Source organism: Ammospiza nelsoni, chromosome 15 (assembly GCF_027579445.1).
Source record: "Ammospiza nelsoni isolate bAmmNel1 chromosome 15, bAmmNel1.pri, whole genome shotgun sequence".
NCBI lineage: Eukaryota > Metazoa > Chordata > Aves > Passeriformes > Passerellidae > Ammospiza > Ammospiza nelsoni.
The window spans coordinates 13,594,914-13,613,512 of NC_080647.1; the positions used below are offsets into that span (position 1 = coordinate 13,594,914).

Consider the following 18,599-nt stretch of genomic DNA (forward strand, 5'->3'; position numbering starts at 1 on the left):
TTCTCTTCCCCATTGTGGGGGGAGTGAGGAAATGGCTGTGTGGGGCTGAGCTGCCAGCTGGGGTTTAACCACTACAGATCCACATTCATTTCCAAATACTAAAGTTTTGTCATTTATGAGGCAATATTTTTGATGCATTCTGTTTTTTCAGATATTATAAGTCAGTTACTCTTCCAACGTTAAAAATTTATGCAGGGGTATTTTTTTTTATCATAGTAAATATTCAAGAAATAGTAAACCCTCAGTGGAGAAAGACCTTGGAACAGCTTAGGGAGACCACTGCCAGGTGAAGGACTGGGAGGAAAGGAGGGAAAGACAGGTGGGCAGACCTGATAACATGTAGAAGAGTCACCAGAGGGGAAAGAGTTATCTGTTATCTGTTTCACTACACAGATAACATATCTAGGAGATCAAACCTCTAGGACAGCTCCTTTATTATTAAAACCAGGCTTATAATTATAAAAAAAATGTAAAAGAGGAAAGTGCTGAAAGAAAAAGACCCATTACAGCTCACTAAAAAATGTTGTCTGGGCATTCCAGTGTTTTTAGTGCCTTTATTGAACATAATGTTTCCTGAATTATAAAAATGTGAATGATTAGCTAAAAGCACTAATGCATTCATGTGGAAGTCTTGAATTTGAAAGATGAAAATGAGGCTCAGGAAAATCTGTTTCTAAAACTTTACTCATGCAAGTACACCTACTTCCGTGAAGGAATTCCATCAGGCTTTACACACTGTCAGGTCTGGAGGAATGACCTCAGCCCTTCCCATATAAACTCCTTTGTCGCAGACATTTTTTCACAGAAATCCTTTCTTTAGGATTTGTGCTGCTGGGAAGCAAAGGCCCCAGAAGAAGAATGTAAACAATGATTATCAGCTGCTGTGAAATGCAATAGGATGCATCTGTGATTAGTTCATGTTCCATGCGTACAATTGGGGGCCAATCACGGAGGCAAGCTCGGGGACAGATTCCCTGGATAGAGAACTTTGTTATAGATTCTTTCGATTCTATTCTTAGCTTAGCAGCCTCTGCAACTTCTCTCTTTATTCCTATTAGTATAGTAATAATGTATTATATATTATATATCAATAAATCCAGCCTTCTGATCATCAAACAAGATTCTCATACTTCTCTCACCCTGGAGACCTCTTCAGGTCGCTGTAATACTCCTTACAACAGATTTTTAAATGAAGTGCATTCTGTCAGGAAAGCAAGGAAGGGTTTGGAGAACGTTATAAACAGGTTCTGCAGTGCCTACATGATTGTTGAGACAGGTCCAAAACCATCTCCTATCCCACCTATCAGCACTAGGCAGGTGGGAGAGATTGTGGTGTTTGTTGTGGCATTTTTCAGCAGTATTTGCCACATTTCTGGGATAGAGGGTCCATGGCTATGATTCCCGTGTGTGTTCATGTTCACAGAGGAAATGAATCCCCAAGAACTGGAAGAACCAGGGAATCAGTTTGTGTCTCCGAAGGCTGAGTTTCTGTGGTAGGGGGAGCACTGGGGACAGGATTCCTCTTTTCTTCCCTCTGGCAGGAAGGCTGAAGCACGAGCCTGGTTAGCTGAGATGGACCAGCACCAGGGCCAGAGAGAAAAATCAGAGCACTGACCTTGCTAAATAAGCCATAGGAGGGCTGGAATAAGGAGCCGCAATTCAGGAGGTGACTAATGTGTTTTTCCTCTGAATGTGACAGAATTGACTGTTCTGCCCTCTTGCTGTTTTGGTCTCTTTAAAAATTAACAACTATGAATAGAAATAGATGAAATATGGTAGCAAGGAGTATTCTGCTTTTAAACTGGCAGATTCATGGGTACGTTTTTATTTCTCAGAAGCTGAGGAAATACTGCTGATTCCCTTAAGACATAAAGTTCTTTAAGTTATATTTATGGGCCAAAAGGGGGCTTTTATTTATATTTAGTTTCCCAGATAATGTTTACTGTGTGTGTGGGTGTCAAAATAAATTTTGTGAAAAATCAAGGCTGTGGCGATCAGTACCTGGTTTTATTTGAATGATAGATGACCTGGCAAAGAGGGAGTAGAAGGGTCTAGAGGAGCTCATGGAGACATGAAAATGCTGCGCGAATAAGACATTCTGGAGATTTGGTATAATATCAAGACCAGGGTTTCTTCCATCTCTACTGGTGCAGTGGTCAAGGCCTGGTAAGTATTTTGGCCATGGAAATAGTGATTGTAAACAGAAAGCCTTGTTAGATCAGAGATCATGCCTCCTCTCTTCATTCCAGAAGCATTCTGAAAAAAGGGACAGCAGCTGTTGAATTTCACAGCTTCTTAGTGAGGTGGGACACAAGAATACAAAAACACCTAAAGATCAGATGAACACATTGGTCTAGTTCTTCTGCTTTGCCAGATGTTTTTCAGTTTTGCAGTTTAACAGACTTTAAATGCATTATGGAGATCCTGGAGGTCTTTCATTACATTCTTTTATGTAATAATGATCAATAACTTGGATCCAAATTGGATCCTGAGAAAGCTATTTCACTTCTTTTATGTCCTTTAAAGGCTGTGAGGAGAAAGTTATCTAAATCTTTACTGTTTTATGCACTATCTTTCAGGGTTTCCCTGTCAAAACACACTGCTTTTTAAGTGCTTGTTCCCCCACAAAGGACATTATTCTTTTTACTATGATATGAACATAGTTAAAATACCCATATGCCCATTGATAGAATTCCTAACATACAACACACAAATCAGAGTTCCTTTGGAGAATGAAGACAGGAGTGTTTGTTTTCTCTTTATGTTTGCAAATAAAGGCTTTATTGACAGACTTTGATTTTTTTTCTTTAATTCAAATGTTTGTATTCAGCAGCTTGCTTTCTGGGTCTCTGCAGTGATGCAGTGAGAATTGTAATGAAGGAATTGCTAAACTGAATAAACCTTTGGGTCACAAGTAAAAAGTAATGACCTTTTGAGGTCACAGCATCCACTGCTTGAGTTGGGGAAAAAGAGTTAATGTGAGTGAGAAAGCAAATATTCCTGTCCTTTGAGCCCTCACCTTGGGCTCCTCAGCCAACCAGGCTGGTAGAGACCCAGACCATGATTGTGGCATTACCTAAATCTGACCTGAATTCAGTCCTGTCTTCCAATTGCCATGGCTACAGCATCTCCCTGGCTCTGCTGTGCTCACAGCAGCACCGGTGCAGCCCCTGGCTGAGCTGCCCCAGGCCTCTCATGGAGCAGGAGCGGGAGCCTGCTCTGCACGTCTGGATGGATGCTCCTCTCCAGCAGCATCCTGGGCTGATGCCAGATTAAAGTGGATATGTAACCATGGCTTCATGTTCTTAGGGCCAAGAATCTGTAAGTCAATTACCAAATAAGCCATTTCACAGTTAATTTTACTGTGTTCATTTGCAAACAGAGGAAAAATCTTCAGCCAAGGGGAATTTCCTGTTTTAGTCAGCTTTCCATGCAGCTGTACTCTTGAATGAATCTCTGTAGTAAGTAGATTGAAACACCAAAACCAGCTATTGTGACCATGGTAAAGCTGTGAAAACTGCTATTTATTGGAATAGATATCTTTTTCCAGATATTTGCAAATATTACTTAAATTCATTTGGTGGGCAAGAGGATAAAAATTTTTTGCCATCTCAGCTGTTCAACTCCAGTTCTTCTGTTTGTCCTGGAAAGTTATTTAAATTATTCATAGCTTGATATATCTGAAAATCAGAAGGGACCCTTATAATCTCATAGTTTGACCCTGTGCATAGCACAGGCCAGCAGTTCCAATATTGACCCTATAACTCATACAGTGTAGGAAGATATTCTGACTTCGTTTGCTCTTGTATTCTCAGTATTTGAAGGGCATGTCTAAAGTCAAACTGTGCTGGATAAATGATTTCCTTCCTCATCCTTTGGAACTGCTGGCACTACATAGCTGTAACTTTAATAACTGTGTTTGGTTTTCATTTGTTGTTATTGTCATACACCTTATCTTTGAATGTTAAGGACAGATACACATGATTTTTGGTTTCTTGTTTCCATCAAATTTGAAGATTGGTGTCTACATTATACATTTGTAGGTCTGACCCTCCTTACTTCATCTCTCAGAAACATAGAGTTGCTAAATTATTTCTTAGTGTTTAGCCTAGAAAAACTATGTTCATGCTCAGTCTTACCTCTGACTTTGAGAGCCAGGTTGACACCACAGAATTCTACTCCAAGGATGACTCAAAGGAAGAAACTACAGTCTCAGCTATTATCTCAGGAGTCAATAATTTCCCTTTAACTTGATTTCCTCAGTGGTTACAAAGAAGCACGGGCTTTTAGATAATGTAGTTTTATCTGAGGGTCTTGGTTTGCAAGGGAAACAGATGTTGCTTTTATCAGTGATTTAAATCTATTAAATCTGCTTTTTAGGAAAAAAAATAAAGCTGTTTTTTATGGATCTAAAATAATTTACATAGATGTGGTTTGGCCTTTTTTAATGACAAATAACTTGTGCTGTTAGCACTTCTTGGTGTATATATGTGCTAGAAATGGGACAGGGATTTGGTGAGAGAACAGAAACCACAATTTTAGTTATGTAGATCATGTCATAGCCTGGAAGCCATTCGGGGCATAGAAACTGGCATAGAAATTCAATGTCTTATCCTCAAACCAGATTATAATTCATTGGAGACAAAAATCCCGAGTTCAGGTGTTGCCATCAGTCAGGCACAGGGCGCTGCACTGGCAGAGCAGCCCATCAGTAATTGTGGGAGTGCTCCTGGCACAGCCTGTCAGGGCACTGCAGTGAGGGAACTCCTGTATTGAGCCTGAACGGAGCTGTGAGCACACAGCACACTGACAAGATGGAACAAATCCACAATCTGAAATATTTTACAGGGTGACAAGATAAAAACAGCAACTGGAATAAATCTTTGGTATCATGTGATCTTGGGACTGTAACCTGAAGCCATGAAGAAGAATATAGAACTGACTTGGTTTTCTGCTAGGTATATCTTCTTTGCAAGGATATGTGGTGATAACATTTTTGTGATTGTTTATGTTCAAATCTCATTTCTTGTTGTCCTTTTATTGTTCCCCCCCACCCCCTTTTCAGATAAATCACTGGGTATTTTATTTTATTTTATTTTATTTTATTTTATTTTATTTTATTTTATTTTATTTTATTTCATTTCATTTCATTTCATTTCATTTCATTTCATTTCATTTCATTTCTGAATGTGAGTCCAGCCTCTTTGTTTCCAAAGTAGAAAATGGATTCAGTAGTGCATTACACAGGTATTAATGCCAGTGATGAATCAGGTAATTAAAATTCCAAGTAGTACAAAACATAATTTCAACCTATTAACCTGGATTAGTGTGTGAGAGAGAATTTAAATCTCATTTACTAGAAAGGTTATAGGTAATAGAATTATTAGTGAAACTTTTGAAGGATTTTTCATGAGGTGAAAACTGTCCAGTATTTTCTTTGGAGAACTGTAGCACAAAGTATAAAGTATTAAAGGTGCAGTGAGCACAAAGTTGGAAATCATGTGTAGAGGAAGAATTATTGTTTTGTAAACTCCTGAACAACTTTGAAGGATGGAGTGATAAATGATATTAAAATTCAGTAATGTATCAGCATCCTATTACATGGGAAAGTGATGGCTATTTCTTCTAGAGGTTATCAATAATTCTAAGATCAAAGAGCAAGTTTTGATGACAGAATAGCCATGGTTGTCAGTATGGTTTAATTCTTGAAACACTGCATACAATTTTGTCATAGAAAAGGAAGGTGTTTCCAGGTGAAATGGGAAAGTATCAATATTGGATCTTAAAGTACCTGCTAATGTTTTAATATTCAGTCTTCAAAAAAAAAAAAAAACAACTTGGCAATGGGTCCAGAGAAGATATGGAAGAAAAGGGAGGTAGAGCCTGAAAGAGAAAACTTCTGGAGGACTCATCTGTTCTGCATGAGATGGTTGAAGTTCAGAGGAGGAGCTGCTTGCTTTTGGGATTAGATAAATCTCCAGAAATTCCAGGGATATGTGGCATCAACGTGTCTAGGTAAAATTTGTAACTCATTCAATAGAAGTCTGCTGTGTTTTGATCCATCTGTGTGAAATGAGGGGCTGCTGATTGGACTGTTCGGCATATTTACATGCACTGAGTGAAATTTAGACAGAAATGTGATAATCTTGCTTTTCCCCAAAGCAACCTCAGCTGATCTTACCAATGGAATTGCTTCTGGCCTTGGGGTTTTTCTTCCTCCCCCTTTCTATCAAACTGCCTATAAACTGTGTGCAAGAATAAATTATACCTTGATATAATTGCCAAGAAAAAAATGTAAAAAAAGAAACCTGATATAAATGAAAAAGGAACCTTTTCAAGAGAACCTTAGAATTTCTGGGTTATCTTTCTGTATGATCAAAGTAAAAAAAAAAAAGTCTTGCTTTTTCTATTTTGTCTAACAGTAGAATAGCAAATTATGGATCTCTTTGAAAAGATATAATAACAGAGCATCTGATTTCAACAAGCTTTAAGACATACTTTTATTTTTCTGATAGAGGTTAATGCCTTTTAGCATTTCATTAGTAAATATGTCATTTTATTATAATAAAATGACATATTTACTAATGACATATTTGGTCTGCTGACAATAATTATATTTTTTGTGATACTCTATCTTCATTCTATAACCCATACATCCAGTAGCCTGTATCTCAGAAATTGGTTTGTGTGCAGATTTGTAGGTGCTTATTCATGAGGATCATTGTTCTTTCATAGGTGAAATTAATGTCTCATATCTTTGAAGCTACTCTCTTACAGGAGCTCGGTTAGGAGGAAAGAGCTCTGGCTTGTATTTTAATTAATATTGTGCAAAACACTTTACTGGAAACATTTTTATAACATGCAGAAAACAAGACGTCTTAAGAATAATGCTGCTCAAATTAACACTTCTACATGATCTGTTATTTATAAGCATTGAAAACAGTAATTTTAGTAAGCAAATATTAAATTTAATACTAAATCTGAAGCAGTTTGGATATGATATTCATCTAAGATTAATGCAATTTCCATTGGTGATTCACTTGCTAAACTTAGAAATATTTCCATTAATATGATTTTGCATAATCTGGTGATTAATAGTAGATTTTCTATTTTAATATGGGAAAATTCTTTACAGTCCAAGTTAGTGTCAGAATTTATAGAGGCTAAACTAAATGCTTTTTACAACAGTGACTTGAGTTAATGCAATAAGCCCACAGAGGCAGTGCAGCGTTAGGGCACAAGATGCTCCTTAGAAGGCTTTTCATGAAAAAAATAATTCTTATGACAGAATTTCATGACTAAGTTTCATGGATATTTTTTTACCTCAAACGCATCTGAAATATTTGACTGTGTAATGAAGTAACACTTATAGGACATCTCTGTTCCATTCTTACTTCTCTGTAAAATGCACCACTACCTCAGGCTGCTGAAATTTATCTCCTCTTGTAAAGGATGAAACATTAAATTTAGTACATAATCTGAAAGTTGATGAATTGATGTACTATATGTTGTACAGTCTCAGGAAAAGTTGGCCACTGAGACTATTTTTTATTTTTCCTATTTATGTGTTTCTTCCCTGTTGAAGATGACTCTTGCAGATTTCTTTAATTGTTCTTTTTTTACATCTAGCTGAGTATATTTCTGTGTTATGGTAGATGTCATGTAGGAATTAATCATGATATATGCTGTGACAGCTCTTATCTTAATTTGGTTTTGAGGGCTAAAAGTAAAATTTTGCTTGTTTCCTTTTCAATTGTAATGCAAAGTCAGCACCTTTGTATGTCCTTCCACAACGTAATTCTTGTGAAACTTGCTTGTTGAGAATTGTGGATCTTCATTTACCAAGTCATTTTTCTTGGTGGTAACTGCAGTGCTCCTTCTCACTGTAGCCACACTGAAGCCTGTAATTTACGTGTTAAGTGCTGTTCTTCTGCTTCCTTCCTTCCCTGCCTAGTGAAACTGGGATAGCAACACTACCCTACAGAGCTGACACATGATTTCTCATTGTGTCTCCTGTGTCCTTTATTCTTCCTGCCGCTACCAGTGGACCTGTATCTGTCAGAGCCAAACAGAATATTCTATTTTAAATGAAGCCTTGTTTTGTTGGTTAAAGGAGTAAGAGATACCACTGTGAAAAACAATATCATTAAGCAAGTGAAGCTAATGACAGAGAACATGAGGAAGTTATTTTTTAACAAGCTAATGGGTGAGTGTTTATCCCCAGTTCAGTTCCTATTAATGTCCCACTGTCCTTGGCTTTGGGCATTTTGCCTAACCTGCCTTTGCTGCAGTTTCTGGTGTGTGACAAGGGCACCACACTGTACTGCCAGACCTGATGTTTCTGTCTGCTCTTCCTGGCCATGCACAAGCCTTCTACCCAATGAGGTCACAACTGGGGTTAGGGCTGGGAGAGCCACTGAATTCAGGCTACTCAAATATTTACAGAAACAGATTTATGCTATCCCAGTACTTCCAAACAGAACAAACCCAGCTGCTTTTTGTTTGCAACTGCCTTAAGAGCTTCTTCACTGCTAAGTTAGCAAGCTATTAATTGATATATTGAGGACACAGTCTCAAGCTGCGTCAAGCGAGATGTAAGTTAGAATTAAGAAGGAAATATTTCACAGTAAGAGTGGTCAGATACTGGAATCATTTACCCAGTGAGGTGGTGGAGTCATCATCCCTTGAAGAATTCAAAAAAAGACTGGATGTGGCACTTGCTGCCATGATCTAGTTGAACAGTTAGAACATCGACTGGACTTGATGATCTTATAGGTCTCTTCCAGTCTTGAACTTCTGTGATTCTGTGATATGCTCACATGTGCTGAGGTGAGTGGTGTTTTTACACATACAAACACACTCTCACACACTCACACTCATGCACTCCCAGCCAAGGAAAGCACATATGTTCTGTCAGATCTTTGACACAGAGTGAAAGCAGCCTTGCATCTCACACATCTTACATCCTGAGTGGCAGGAAGTCTAAGCCCATAGCCTAGATGCTCTGGATCATTCCTCCAGTGACCATTTAGGAGGAATTCTGACTCCCACACCAAAATTAATAGCCAGAATTAACCCTTCCCTCCCCATGTCTTGATTTGTAATTCTGCTGAGCTTTACAGAACTATTTTAAAAAAAATCATATTTGGAATGTCAATGCGTTGCTGGATACATAAATTAAGAGGAAATTGCCCATATTCAAATTCATTCCTCAAGCAGAGACTGAATCATTCCAACTCCAGAGATCCCCAGGAAAAGATGCCTTTGGGTCAGGAATATACCGAGAATTAAATATATTTGATGAGCATTAGCCATTATATACCTGCTGCTGTTAATGCCTGGTGTCTCTCTTTGCTTTCTGCTGTACTCCTGCTGTCCTGCCTTGGGGATACTCTTTAACATAATCTGGCAGTTCCAGTTTTCTTCCTGTTCTGTGAGCAATTTCTTTTAAATCTTCAACAGTCTCAATATACTCAGTATTTTTAGTTCAAGAGGATGAGCAATTTCTAGGGCATTAGTAAATGCCTCTTTTTTCCCCCCTCTTTTTTTTATTAGTCATCTTCCAGATGCATTGAATAACTTTCAAAACAAGGCTTGTCTCCACTTAACAAAGTTAAATTCATTGAAGCACTTCCTGTTACTAGGAGAAATCGAATTACTGAAACTGAGCTAAATGCCTGACATCATTGTTTCCAGGGGTAAAATCCTTGTTGTAAATAGTTCTTACCTGGAATTTTCCATTTTTTTGTCCTTCAAAAATTGCTTGTTTGCTCTAAATATCATCACATCTATTATTATTATTATTAGTCGTATTAGTAATGAAAATAACTAAAATTGCAGTCCAGAAGTGCCTTTTTTTTCTTTTTTAGTAAAAGTAAAAGCAAAATTCAAGGAAGGTGTTATCTCTTGCAAAAATGAATATAACAAAAATGTTGCTGACTGAATTTCCCTGTATGGGCTCTTTATCCCACAGACTTGGCAGTTTGTAACGATAATATTTGTATTCTTTAAAAAAAATGTCTTCTACCCATAACCCAGTACTATTTTTCTCTCCTTTAGGGATGTTTTGAAACCTTCAACAGCTTGATAATGCTTTTCCTGGACTATTTAACTACTGTCACAAAACTTTAGCTTTTACTTGGAACCATTTTTGGTAAGAAAATTTAAAAAGCAAGGTAGAAATGTTCTTTGTCTGGTCTGTGTTCAGTTTCAGGAGCAGAGTGGTTGAGGAATTGATGTGCAAGTCCTTGGTTCTGCCCTGTCAGTTCAGTGCATAAGCCACAACTGCCAAAAAAGAGAGGCACAGGTGGAGATCAGGCCATGGAACTGTTGCCATTGAATGAAAATTCATCAGAGAGCTTTAGTTAGTTATCTTAGCCCATCAAAATGGGGATTCTTCCACTCTTGGATAGCATTGCCATAGGGAAATTATATGGATAATGCCAAAATGCTGAGCATGTTTTTGTGGTTTAGTCCCTTTTTTAAAATCACAATTACTTCTAAATGGAATTTGTCAATTGGACATCTGAATGGGTGTAGTCAGAAACCCAAAGTTGTTATACAGTTAAAGGACACAAAATTGCACTTGTCATCAATTTTGACCTGCAAATTACATCTACAGGCAGCACTTCTGAGTGAGAGCTAAAGATCAAATCCAATCTGATCATTGGAACAGTAATTTCTGTTTGTTGGGTTAAGATGGTGGGAATTAGCCTAAACCTGTCTTCATAAGGCAATTGTCCACAGCCCTTGTTTAAAACTGGAGGATCTAGCTAGAGGAAGGAGTAATGGATGATTATCTCATCTTCTGTGTGTGCTCCCCAGTGATACAAAACTGACTGTGTCTCTGAGATGACAGCAAGGTTGCTGAAGCTATTGTACAGTATTTTCACACCAGTAAAGTTCTAAATATGTGTTGGCAATTTACACTATGCTCCTTCTGTAAAGGGCTGCGTTTACAGGAGTTACTATACAGATTCATATACAAATGTTCAAATACTCTGGATTGAATGATTGATGGTTTTGTATGACTCCTGGTTGCTTTCTTCATTTGACTTTCAACCTCTCAAGTTATGTTTCAAGGCTGCTTTGTAATTGAGCATTTATGCCAGACACTGTTTCAAGAATAGGAAGGTGAAAGATGAGAGTGTTTCATGTTACCAGTGATGGATCCTTGTGAAAAATAACAAACAGCACAATGTTTGTTGAGAAGTTCTAGATAGCACAGGCTTGCACAGCAGAGTTTGGTGCTGGCTGAGGAGTCAAACCTTACAGCTGGGGGCTGCTGCTTCCTCCTGGCACAGAGGGGTGGCCAACAGGGCCCAGCAGCTGTAAGCAGTTTGATAATCAGCACCTCTCTCCTGCATTTATCCTGCAGCAAACAGGGCTCACCTGTTTGTAGCCAGCTCAGACCTCTCTGTGTTGGCCTGCACTGCACTGTAGATGTGTGAGGACAACTGCAGGTCCTAAGTTAAAAGCAGAGACAAAGCAAATATCTTTTCTGAGAGTGCTGCATGTGCCTTCAGGATCTGCTTGTCACTGGACTCGGTACATGGAAGGTCAGTTTGCTACAATTTATTTCTTTCCACTTCTGTTTTCCATGTTCATGGAGTAATTTTATGCTCTCTCTAGACTTTCATTTTGAAAACTCTAACTGCTCTGTGATATCACTAAGCCACAGAGTTTTCTTTGGTGCATTTTATTAAAGATTGCTAGTAATATTCCAGGCTTTGTGCATCTGATTCACTGGAAATGGAAAGTGTAGGTGTACTCTGCTATTGCTGACTACATGTGGCTTGGCTCAATTAGTCTGCAGTTAAAATTATGTTAATGGATGGGCTTGCACAAACAGACAAGTCTGTGGGTGAAGATTCAGTGTTTTGAATAGACTGGATGCTTCATTTGGTTTTTGTTCTCCGAAAAATGACTTGAGATTTGTCCACATATTCTTTAACAATATGAAAATGTTTTTGGAGATATAGAGGGATGATTGAAATGTAAATCTCTAGTTTATAGATGGAAAATTATATAGAAAGTGTAAGTAATTTCTATAAAAACCTAATGAACTTTGTATGTTATTTTCTATTTAAAAGTGTGCTGTGGCTCCATGTTCTGTCCCTTTCATCTTGCTGTAAACACAATCTTCAGCAACATAAATACTATTTTTCCCTCTTCAGATCTGTCAGTAAAGGGCTGAAAATGCATTTCATGCTAGAGACTCACTTAATCTTTGCTTTCTTTGTTATCTTTAACTCTTTCCTCCTACTCTCTGCCAATCCTCGATTTCATTTATTTTTTTATTTATTTGGGGGAGGGTGGGGAGATGAATTTGCCCTGCTTTACACAGCTGTGGTTGTCACATAATGTTTCCTTTCATCTGTAAGTTTTAAGGTGTTCTGCTTCTTTCTGAGGTCTGGTGAAAGCTTTACAATGTGGCCAAATATTCCTTGTCCGTGTAAATGCTGACTCTGCCAAGCAGAGGATAAACCCACATAGATTTCATAACTCAGCAGTCGTTTCCCTTTTCAGTGTAACATCCTTGTTGAGAAGGTGAATCTTTACAAGCAGCCAAGGCAGGCTGTGAGAGCCAGCACTGGGGGAAAAGAGGATATCAGTGTGACATTTGTGCAGAAACTAAATGCACTTGGTATAAGAATAATAATGAGGAAGAATAAACAGAGAAGTTGCCACCTCAGTCCTGCTGAGTTGCCTCTTGTGAAGTGTGCTTTTTGCTCCCCACTGCTGAAGTGCCATGTGTTAGAGCAGGACATGAGGATGGTGACAAAAAGGTTAAGAGCTTTTTGAGAAGTATCTGCATTTTACTTAAACTCCCTGCCTTGATCTCCCCAGAAACACAACAGTGCTTACCTGCACAGATGAAAAGCAGAAAACTTCTTGAAAAGGTTAACACTTGTTTTGTAGTAGTCTAGGCAGTATCAGATGTGATGGTTAAAGAGGTATGAAATGGCCTTTACTGTGGTAAAGTTTTGTGTTATCTGTTACTCTTGACATGGGAGGAAAAATTCTTTTGTATAATTCCCTTTGATATGAGAGGGGAATTAACAGTTACTGGAAACAGGATTGGGTAAAATGTAATTTTTTCTATGTTGTATCTTTCTTGCATTACTAATAGTTGCCCAGGAAACCAGCAGAACTCTAAAGTTTTCTGCTAGAAAGGCAGCTATGGTTAGAAACAAGGTCATTTCAGACTGTGCCTGCAGATTATAAAAGTGCTGGTGGGGACCTGCCATGGGTTCTGTTCTGCATACTGGTGCCTGTTACATGATAAATTTCAATTAGATAAAAAATGTTTACCCTGTATTATGTTGATAATAGTAAGTGGGTTTTGTTTGGGATTTTTGTTTGTTTGGTTGGTTATGTGGTGTTTTTGGTGGTTTTGTTTGTTTGTTTTTTACAGAAAGAAAAACCTCCAAATTAATCTGATTCACCTCAAGAGAAATTATTGTACACTGAGTGTGAGGGTTGCCTGTCTGGATTGTCACATTGCTCTAGAGGCTTCTGTTAGAATCCAGGATCTGTTAATCTGCTGGGCTTTTTTTTTCCTGGGGAAAGTGGTTTTACTAACATTTTAATACAATAACAAAGTAAATTGTAGCTGTCTTTGTACATGAGCTGTAATTATTTTCCAAGAGCTTAAGCTTGGCTCTTTGCCTTTCATCTGAAAGGGCACTGTTTCTTATGTTTTACATTGTCCACCCCTATTAGACACAGCTACAAACCTTGGCACATCCATCATCAGGCTTTCAGGGAAAAAACATTTGTAATAAATCTTTTTAAGGAACAAGTGCTTATGAACTTTCTCTCCTGTTGAATTTGCATGTCTGATGTCTATTACCTCACTGATTTCAGCTAAAGCCTAAGGAGGAAATTGATTTAGGATGGAAACAGGTAATAATAGTTTGATTAGAATAATTTTCAGCTTCAAAGGGCCCTCATGTCCTTCTGCATAAAATAATGATCATAAAATCAATTTGTGTATCTCTGATTCCTTTTTTGCCTTTTCTGAAGGTGATGTTCTTTGCAAAGGACACATTAGTCACGGTATTTTACTGCTTTGAATAGCACTTCCATTTCTGATTTGCTTAAATATTTTAGTTCCCAATCTCTAATACATTTGGGTTGTTAAGACAATCAGAAGTGATTGACAACTATGAATATTTCTTCCAGAAAGTGCCACAAACAATACGCTAATTTTTGGTCCTTAAACAAGCTGTTTCTGGCTGTCACCAATCCCACACACTTTATAATTCACTGCTGGGTTTATTTTTTGTTTATTTTGTGATGGAGAGGACAAGTTTGATGCTTAGAGGGATAGGAGCTGCAAGCTATCTGTGACTGCTCATGTTGTTCAGTGTGACCAAAGTGTGTGCAGATGTCTTGCTAACCTCACTGTGGGTTCTCCCAGGTGTTGTTGACAGCATGTCCTGGCATTTAGGAAGCTCTGTTGCCCACACTGAGCTCAAAGTCCTTCAGCCTCTGAGGCAGCTTGCTTAAAAAGCTTGCTGTCTAGAAAAAAAGGTGATGTTGACACGGTCTATGTGTCACATTTGTAATTATCAGCAGAGAGAACTTCATTCAGGCAGTTACAGGTTTTATATTTTGAGTAAAATTATTGGATTTGAAATTTGTATATTTATTGGTACAATAAAAATAATTTTGAACTCTATTTCTCTTGGTGACACTCATCAGTGTTGTATCTCTATGTTTTCCACTTGGGAAATATTGTCAAAAGACAGGTAAGTGGTATTAGTTAGTTATTTACAGGATGGTGAAAAGTAGCTACAGAAGATTCTGGTGTGACCAAAAACTTTGGGGAAAAGGTTAAAGGGACAAGCTACAGTTCTCAGGTTCCCCAGTGTGAGTATTTGACCTTCTCTACCAGTGGAGCATTAGAAATTATTTCAGAGGAGAATAGTTGCTGACAGAGGAAAATCTTTTCACACATCTGAAAGCAAACCACTCTGTATAAAAAGGTGAAATGTTCAAAAGTTCAGTTCTTTTGGAGCATAATATAGCTTTGTCTGGACTTCTGATACTTTAATTTTTATCTATTTAATATTTAAAGTAATGCACCCTGAAGCTTTTGCCATTGTGTTTTGATTCTCAGGTGCATGTTCCTGTGAATGAGCTAGTGCAATTTTGGCTTTTTTCCTATGCATTTGGCAGTAGGGCAGATTACAGACTAAAAGTTACTGATTGTGATTAGGTGATTTTAAGTCTCAATATTGTTCTTATCAATCAGTTTTCTTTTCAGCATCAGATATTCACATATGTAGTAATTTTCTTTGCCATTGTTATTCTTTGATTATAAATGCCCCATGAGTAAGGCATTATATTAGGGAAGTACAGTTTACTTTGAGGACTGACTTTTTCCTCTACTTAGATTTCTTTTTAATGTCTATATTTTCTTTATCAATACTTATGGCTAGGAGAGAACTACTGTAAGAGCCCAGTAGCTAAGACCTATCTTAATTTACATGTTAATTTATCATTAAATCAAGTTAATAGATCTAAGCATATACCCTTATGAGAAATCATAGTAACTATTAATTATACCAATATTTGTGTACGAAGCGTGTGTAAATGTTGTGTAATTTGATGAGGAACCAAGAACAAAGAATTTCATCTAAAATATCATTTTCCTAGCTATTTCAATAACAACCATAAGGGGACTGAAATGGAAGGATATTTTCAAAATGAAAAGACATTTTGATATTTTGGATTAAGAAGTCAATAAATTTCATTCTGGTAGGATCTCAATCCTCTTTCTGACTCCAGAAAACCTTCACAAAACACAGAGTGGTTCTTGCACTCTTTGATGGTAAGAGATAAGTGGTTTGTGATATTTTTGATAGATCCAAAAGATCTTAAATTTTTTTTTTTTCTATCAAAATTACTGTGTTTTTCTACCTTGCCTATAATATCGAATTTTTCTAGGAGGAGGAGCTGGTCTCTTGGGCTGCCACTATATCAGAACGTAGGGAATTTCTGCCATCTGCCCTCCTGAGTAGCAAATATCTACATCATTGACAATTTTTTTCTTTTTTTGTCTGTTGGTATTGCAAATTCGTGGAATTGTAATTCAAAATGCTTTTCCCAGTTGTTGAGGCTGCCAGATTTTAAAGGGGTGACACCATTTATACCCAGCTCCGATATGTGTTCCACTGGACACTACAAAAAAAAAGTAAAAGAAATAGAAAAACATAAATGAGAGTCCTCAGACTGAAAAATAGTGTCCCTTTAAAGATAAAACTTTGATCTCAACCTTTTTTTTGGTTTTGCTGATACAGATTCTAGCACTTTGCCATCACAAAGGATTTATGTCCAGCCATTCCTACCTGGAGACATCATAACCAAACAGTGCATGGGGTCATCTGAGGACTGATGCTCCTCCCCATCAGGGGTATGTAAAATCCAGATTTCTGTGGTGTCCTCAGTACAGGTGCCATATTGTAGTGCAGGATGTCACAACCACAATGTGATAGATCAGATCATTTACCTGCAGGTTGTATTTTAGTTAGGTCTGTGTTTATGATGCATGAGAGAGAGGCAGGAAGTGGGGGGCTTGGGGGATGCTACATGCCTGTTGTAACCTCAGGAAAGCCATAATCCTATCCTCAATAACTTTTATTTTTTAGCTCCACGTGCAATCAGCTGCTCAGACATACAAGGATCATGCCCACACATACAGACACTGTCACTGCCATGCTCTTCTCTGGACAAGCCCTACTGGCAAATCTCAAAGCTGTTTGGCCTGACACTGCACAACAGCTCTTATAACACCAAGATTAAAGTAATCTCATGTATAATTCAACTTCATGTCTGATTTAATTGTGTTGTTTGTCCTGTGACCTTTTGTGACTACCACATGTGCCAGGCTTGATTCTTTTCAAGGGTCCAGTTCCATCTCTTTTTGCATGTATGGAAAGGATCTCCAGCTGGCTAAACCTTTCTGTTCAGGGTTGCTCAGTGTGCACTGTCAGGAATTGATCAGGGAAAATTTATTGAGACTGTTTTGACTGGATCTTGATTCTTTCCAGTACAGATAAGTTTCAAGATTTAGTATGTACTTAGTGTTATTTTTAAAACTGCTGAGAACTGAAGAGGAACAAGATTAAATCCTTTACAATCTAGCAATCTAGAGTGAGGTTGGGTGGGTTTTTTTGGTTTTTTTTTTTTTTGTTTTTACTTTTTGGTTTTTTGGTTTTTTTTTTTGTTTGTTTGTTTTTTGTTTTGGTGATTTTTTTTTGTTGTTGTTGTTTGTTCGCTAGCTTGTTTTCTTTCTTTCTTGAAGAAAAATGGGCGAATTTAAGTACTTTGGGTATCAGGATCATTTTAGCTGGAAACTTCCTTATAATTTTATTTGTTCCACCAATTCCTTACAAAGCAGCCATTAACTGATTTACTAGAAGCTTTTGGAGGTTAAAAATGATGATGCTGTATTTATGGCATAATGACAGAAATGTTTTCTTTTTCTCATTAAGATGTCTTAACACCATTGTATTCTTTGTTACACACTAGAAAGCCAAGCTCTCTAAGAAGAACATTATGCTTTTATCATGATGTCAATTGTGTCACTAACAGCTCTCAAAATGCAGTGTAGTCATATATGTCAAAAAGAATTATACAGTCTGCATCACAGTCCTTATTTTATCTCCTTGCAAGTATATACCAACATTTTTCCTAACTTAATGTCTATATATGTAAGAAAAATTGTCCTTTGCATAAGCAGATAAATCTGTGCGTTCTTTATTCACAGCCTTGTGAATTGCATTTCTATTTTTTTTTTTTTTGTCTATAATAATTAGTCTTCACAATGGTCAGATTTTATCACTAGAAGTATACCCTTGATTAGTCCCTAGGCACATGGTTTTACCCAAATATTTGATCCTTGGAAGTCTGCCAGTACTTTCAGACTAAAAGATTACTTGAAGTTTCTTTTACATAATGCATGCCAAATTGTTCTTCTCCTGGAATACTTACAGAACTATTTCTGCTATTCCCAGAGCACCACTGAGTAATTCCTTACTGAATTTCGTATTGTACTGAATATTCATGAAAACTTATGAAATATGATGATGTTTCTTCTAGTGGTCTTTTTTACAGCATCTCACCCACAGAATTTTACTTTCTTATGGCTGGTTTGTTCCAACTACTACTTTTTCTTTCTTATGGTTGGATGATTCTATCAATGGATAAAATAAGACTGAAGAGCCATGATCATTAAGTCTAGTCCTTTCCTAGCACAGATGACAATATCTAATCCTTTTCCTAGTTTATCTGACCTTAGCTTAAGCTATTTACATGCCTTTATTTGATATTCCTGTTAAAATATTGTCTCTGGACAGCATTATTATGACTTAAGAATTTTCAAACTAATTTTGCCAATGTCCAGTTCACACCTGGTTCTCTTGGTACACTGGGGCAAAGAATTGAATTCCAGAGTATGCTCAGACATGGAGTTACCACTTCCATTTCAGTAGAACAATAAAACAAGGATTTTTTTTCTTTTTAGTTATTTGCTTTATATTTTTTAATCACTGTTTTATAATTTCAGTATCTGGGTCAGTCTCATGAAG

At 37.3% G+C, this 18,599-nt stretch overlaps 1 long non-coding RNA gene across 1 annotated transcript; it reads left to right on the forward strand.

Annotated features, from left to right (window-relative positions):
• Positions 1–11,410: 11,410 nt before the first annotated feature.
• Positions 11,411–16,824, forward strand: LOC132079840 (uncharacterized). Its single transcript, XR_009419471.1, has 3 exons — positions 11,411–11,558; positions 16,311–16,423; positions 16,659–16,824. It is a non-coding gene; the product is annotated as an uncharacterized LOC132079840 (long non-coding RNA).
• Positions 16,825–18,599: the final 1,775 nt, after the last annotated feature.